General features: G+C 37.1%; 1 pseudogene across 1 annotated transcript; it reads right to left on the reverse strand.

The window, feature by feature from the left end:
• Nucleotides 1-3,822: 3,822 nt before the first annotated feature.
• On the reverse strand, nucleotides 3,823-4,528 carry LOC145539033 (ferritin heavy chain pseudogene; annotated as a pseudogene). Its single transcript, XR_014077523.1, has one exon. The product of XR_014077523.1 is annotated as a ferritin heavy chain pseudogene (transcript).
• Nucleotides 4,529-6,464: the final 1,936 nt, after the last annotated feature.

Here is a 6,464-nt window from a genome sequence, read left to right on the forward strand (position 1 = left end):
TTCAATAATATATATATATATGTATATATGTATGTGTATGTGTGTATATATATATATATATATATATTTAAATATATGAATAAGAACTCTTTGATAGCTCAGTTGGTGAGGAATCTGCCTGCAATGCAGGAAACCCTGGCTTGATTCCTGGGTCAGGAGGATCCACTGGAGAAGGGATAGGCTACCCACTCCAGTATTCTTGGACTTCTCTAGTCACTCAGCTGGTAAAGAATCTTCCTGCAATGCAGGAGACCTGGGCTGGATCCCTGGGTTGGGAAGATCCCCTGGAGAAGGGAAATGGTACCCACTCCAGTATTCTGGCCTGGAGAATTCCATGGACTGTATAGTCCATGGGGTGGCAAAGAGTTGGATATGACTAAGCTACTTTCAGTTCACTTCAAGAGTAAGGACTGTGTCTACTTCTTTGTATCCTCAGTGCCTAAAATAATGGATGGTACACAACTGATGCTCAATATATCTTCATAGTAGTTGACATGACTTAAAATTAAATAATTGTTTGAAGTTGTTGTTAAACTTTTGCTTCCCATTTAAGTGGAAAAATTTTATTTGTCCTGAGATAAAACAAACATATACCTCAAGGTGATATGACTTCTATTGGTAATGAAAGAAGAGTCACCTTTACAACCAGTCTGACATCACAATTACTTGGCATGATTTAGGAAGCATCAGAAGGACCTAGCTTTCCTACTCATAAATAACATTCTGGCTGTGACACAATGCCTGAAATAACCATAATTATTCACTCCTATGGTTTGGGTAATAAATACTGCTGTTACAGTAAAAAGTTAACTTATAGAAGAAACTTCCTTGATAGTTTCCCAGGCAGCATTACATTTAAATAACGAACATGAGTCAGATAAATTTGAAAAGAGGAAATGAATTCCAAATACATAGAGAATGGTTCTATGGTAACCCAAGAGCATCATGAGAACACAACTCTAATAAGCTATTTCTGGATTATAATACAAACTAACTATAAACTCGCCAATTTCCCCTAGTACCAGTTCTGAATAGAACCCTCTTAGTAATGCTAGTGACTGGAGATGAACAACAGATCAATCAAATACCACTTTCCTAATTTTGCCATATCTGGATGTCATCTTTGAAGCTAAAACTCCAATACTTTGGCCACCTGATGCAAAGAGCTGACTCATTTGAAAAGACCCTGATGCTGGGAAAGATTGAGGGCAGGAGGAGAAGGGGACGATAGAGGATGAGATGGTTGGATGGCATCACCGACTCAATGGACATGAGTTTGGGTAAACTCCAGGAGTTGGTGACGGACAGGGAGGCCTGGCATGCTGTGGTTCATGGGGTTGCAAAGAGTCGGACACTACTGAGTGACTGAACTGAACTGAACTGGGTGTCATCTTTACTATTATCTAATATTTATATTGAAATTAATGCACCTTTAAAAGTAAATGCCTATGATAATCTCAGTCTTAAAAATCACATCTGTGATATCCTAAGTTAAATGTGCTACTTTTTTTTCTAATACACATTAAGATAATAACATAAGTACTGAAATAGTTGAATTCACCTGGGCATCTTAAGTTGGGAAACAATTAATAAATTATCCTTTGAAATTAGGTTGACCAGCTTTCAATTACTGTATCTAAAATTTACTTGCTATAACTTCAGACAATATATTTCAATCTCAGATTTGATTTATTTTTTAGTAAAACAGGGTCAATAATAATGCTTGTATTTCAGAGTTCTGAGGATAAAATGTAAAAATGACTGTAATCTATTTAGCACACTGTGTGTCTTGAGAATATAGCTGTTCAGTAAAGGCTAAAGCTTATTTGTAACATAATCATCAATAGTGATGTCTCAAATATTTACAGCGTTATTCTCACAGAATTCTAAATACTGTGTACTTTGTACAATGTACTTTGACATTGCCTGATTTGCACTTCAGACCTGGAAGCAATAGATGGTATTATCTCCATTTTATTAGGTCATATTTTACTGAAGCAGAAATAAGCTAACCTGCTGCTGCTGCTAAGTTGCTTCAGTCATGTTTGTCTCTGTGCGACCCCATAGACGGCAGCCTACCAGGCTCCTCTGTCCCTGGGATTCTCCAGGCAAGAACACTGGAGTGGGTTGCCATTATCTTCTCCAATGCATGAAAATGAAAAGTGAAAGTGAAGTCGCTCAGTCGTGTCTGACTCTTCGCGACTCCATGAACTGCAACCTACCAGGCTCCTCTGTTCCTGTGATTTTCCAGGCAAGAGTACTGGAGTGGGTTGCCATTGCCTTCTGCATAAGCTAACCTATGGATCCCCAATAGTTCATGATTAGACTGTTTCTCTGTTTAGTTTTGTGTGTGTGTGTGTGTGTGTAATCAAGGTTGATTTGAATCATTGTATAACCAAAGATTTAAGGAATAATTGGTTACAGATCGGTTAAACTATCAAAAGTAGCAAAATAAATCATTGGAAATATTTCTATTTGGAAAAGGATTAGATTAAGCAAACAGAAACAGGCTCACAGACATAGAGAATAGAACTTGTGGTTACCAAAGGGGAGAGGGAAGGTGGGAGGGGTATGGGACTAACACACAAACTGCTATATATTAAATAGATAAGCAACAAGGATTTACATGTTAGCACAGAGAATTATACCCATTACCTTCTAATAACCTATAATGGAATATAATCTGCAAAAATACTGAATCACTATTATATATACCTGAAATGGAATACTTTGGCCACACTATGTGAAGAACTGACTCATTGGAAAAGACCCTGATGCTGGGAAAGATTGAAGGCAGGAGAAGGGGATGACAGAAGATGAGAAGGTTGGATGGCATCATCGACTTAATGGACATGAGTTGAGTAAACTCTAGGAGTTGGTGATCAGGCCTGACGTGCTTCAGTCCATGGGACACTCAGGGACACGACTGAGCGATTGAACTGAACTGACACAATATGGTATATCAACTATATTTTTTTCAATAAAAAATTATGCAAAACCTGAACTTCATAAACACTACAAGACAGATACATGAAAATATGAGATTTGAAAAAGAAAGAGATGGGGAGAAGGAGAGAGTAGGGAGAGTCTCTGTGTATGATTCTACTAACACAGAGGGACATAAAGGTTTACTTAAGCAATACAGACACTTTTTTGGCACCAGGAAAGTGATACACTGACATACAGACTAACTTCAAGAAGCCTGGGATAGGAGAAGGAAATGAACTAATTTACTCTAGCAACTTGGAAAGTCAGTTTTTAAAATTTTAAATAATCAATTTTATTTGTGTGAATTTGCATCTAATATCATCACTATCATAGAAAAAAAGAGCATATTCAGAGCATAATCTCAAATTAGAGTTGAACAAATGGGAGCTACTATTTTAAAGTTTAAAGCTCTAAGTCATAATATTTTAATAGTATCAGAACCTCTAAATTTTAAACTTTCATGGTTTGTTGAGTCTAGTCTATTGAGCCCAGTCTCAACAAGTAACATCCTAACATCTGTGGCCCAGTTCCCACACATCACCGCTTCATTTAGCATTTCTGTTTTGCAACATGTGGTTCATGCTTCTTTACACCTCTGCATAAAATGAGTTAGCCTACCCTTTTAACTATTTATCCCTCTTGGTATTTTTGTCACTCAGTAAATATTATTTAAAGCTGAAGATGGTAGTTTTCAAACATCTATCTGCAGAATATAGCATACATTGGCTATTTGAATAAATTGAAACCTGATTATTTATAATAATAACAATTATTATTAATAATAATTATCAATATTATTATATATTATATATACTATAATATATATATTTGGGGGGGTACCAAATTACTTTATTTGAAGGAATGGTACTAAAGAAAGAACTTAAGTAGATGTTTTGTTACAAATTATAGAACAGGTGAAGGTAACCCAAATATGCATGCACTGCCTTGGTGACCAGGGAAGTCACCCCTGTGGCTGTGGGAAGCCAGCCTGAGGCTTAGCTCTCACTGTGTCCCAGGCTGTGCTTGTCAACGAGGTACTCTGCCATGCCAGATCCAGGGGCCCCCATCTTGCGTAGGTTGGTTATGTGGTCACCCAATTCTTTGATGGCTTCCACCTGTTCATTCGGGTAATGAGTCGCAATGAAATCACACAGATGGGGATCATTTTTTTCAGTGGCCAGTTTGTGCAGTTCCAGTAATGATTGATTCACACTTCTTTCCAAGCACAGCGCACATTCCATTGCATTCAGCCCATTCTCCCAGTCATCATGGTCTGGTTTCTTGATATCCTGAAGGAAGATGCGGCCGCCTTGCTGGTTCTGCAACTTCATCAGATTCTCAGCATGTTCCCTCTCCTCATGAGATTGGTGAAGAAACTATTTGTCAAAGTTCTTCAAAGCCACGTCATCGCGGTCAAAATAGCACGACATGAACAGGTAGACACAGGAGGCGTAGAGCTCCAGGTTGATCTGGCGTTGATGGCGGCCTCCCAGTCCTGGTGGTAGTTCTGGCGCACCTGTGAGGGGGATGCGGTCGTCATGGTGGGCGGCTGAGAAGGGCCGGTGGTGGCGGCGGCGGCGGGGACCTTGGTCGGGTCGGAGGGCGCTGTCAGGTGGTGACAAACACTGGCTCGTATTATATATATATTTACATAAAATCTTTGTGTTTCTCTTAAGGTGAAAAGAAAAACTGAGTTCAGCCATGTTTCCACATTCAACTCTTGTTCTTTCTCATCTTTATCAGGTCTCTTGTAATAATTTGTCCTGTTTTGTCTTTAGTTTTTTTTTTTTTTTCCTTTTTCTTTTTCCTCACCTTGTTCTTTCCTGGGTGTCTTGTGTTTGCATATCTTCTAAACTGAATCCATCACTACTACAGAAAGTAAATCCTTTGTAAAATACTAGAATTTTTCAAGGAATTTCTTTTTACAACTTTTCTATATAAACATCATGATATTTGTTAGAAAAAATTAATACAGGAAACTGAGTGGAGCAAGTCTACTGAATAAGAATAAAGTAAACATTAGGCTTCTTCATCTTGGAAGCATGATTTAAACAGTGACCAGTGTTTATTTCATAAATATTTCTTGAGTACCTTTTATGTTTCAGATCCTGTATGGGTTTTGATATAGAACAGTGAACGAAGGAAAACAATTCCTGTTCTCATGGAGCTTACATTCAAGTATCAGTAGAAAGTATGATATTACTGGTCAAGGTTTAGAAGGCTTGAAGTGTATATAATTGGGAACAGGGGATTCTATTCTTTTGAGAAGAAAAGAATACAAACTTAGAAATACAAAATTGGACATATAACTATTTAGAACTAGAAGAAATTCACAAAATTAAAAAAAATTAAATCTGGTACATGCCACAGGCATTATAAAATTCAGGAAAGTAATAACAAATTACTTCTACTAATAAACTGACATACCAATATAATACTTTTTTCCTAAAATGTTAGTTGTACATTTTTATAGCTTCTTCATGCATCTTTGACTTTATACCATTTTCTGTAAAGAGTTCAGAAAAAAAAAAAAAAAACTTAGGCTTTTTGTTTACGTGATTGAAATACTTATTAGTGATAGTTTAGAAAAGTTCCAGTTTTGCAACTCACCGAGAAATGTAATGTTGAAGTGTAATTTATTATAAAAAGATGGAAAATACATGATTCTTTACACTGACATACTCTATGGTATACCTACAAGTTTGTTCTCTAAAAAATTACGAATTCTGATCATTTCTATATCATGCAAATGCATTTATAGTAATAGAATTTCTTCACTGAATAAGCAGAAGGGATAACTGAGTCTTCTCCTTAAATATTTACCTGTTTCTCCTCCATAGCCCACATATTTCTAATGCCTTGTACTGTATGACTCATTCATCTCACAATATGACTCCTAACCATGCACTATTGGAGACCAGCACTAACTTAACCCTTCATGGAAGGGAATGTGAAACCACATACATAAATCTCATTAAGCCTAAACTAAATGTATCTCCGATGCAATTTCCACTTAATTGAATTCACCCTTAATTGAATTGGACTCTGGGCCAGGAAGGGACGTGTGTTCAAAGGAAAGTCAGAGTGGAAAGAGGCAGTTGTCTTATGCAATTGTGGCTAAAATTGTCTTTTGAAAATTTTACAAAAGCATTGCTAGAGCTCTTCTTGGAGCTTTGGAAGAGGCTTGAGCAAGAGAGAGGCTCCGGGATTTCAGCCACATTAGATTTACAGTAATTCTGTTTCTGTGGTCACAAATGAATTGAACAAAACTGTTTTACTTGTCTAGAGATGCCATTTTCAGAGATACAGTGTTAATCTTACCTGTTCAAGATAAACACAGTCGTATCAAGGTTAACAGTATCATTCAGTTAACTTAACATTTTGCTGTGGGGAGCTCTCTGGAAGTGATTGTATATGACTCTCATGCATGAGAGGAATATAGATCCAGAATTATCCTCCATCCGTAGCCTCCACTG

The sequence above is a fragment of the Giraffa tippelskirchi genome, chromosome 2, assembly GCF_054371585.1.
Source record: "Giraffa tippelskirchi isolate mGirTip1 chromosome 2, T2T-mGirTip1v1.2.pri, whole genome shotgun sequence".
In the NCBI taxonomy this organism is placed as follows: domain Eukaryota; kingdom Metazoa; phylum Chordata; class Mammalia; order Artiodactyla; family Giraffidae; genus Giraffa; species Giraffa tippelskirchi.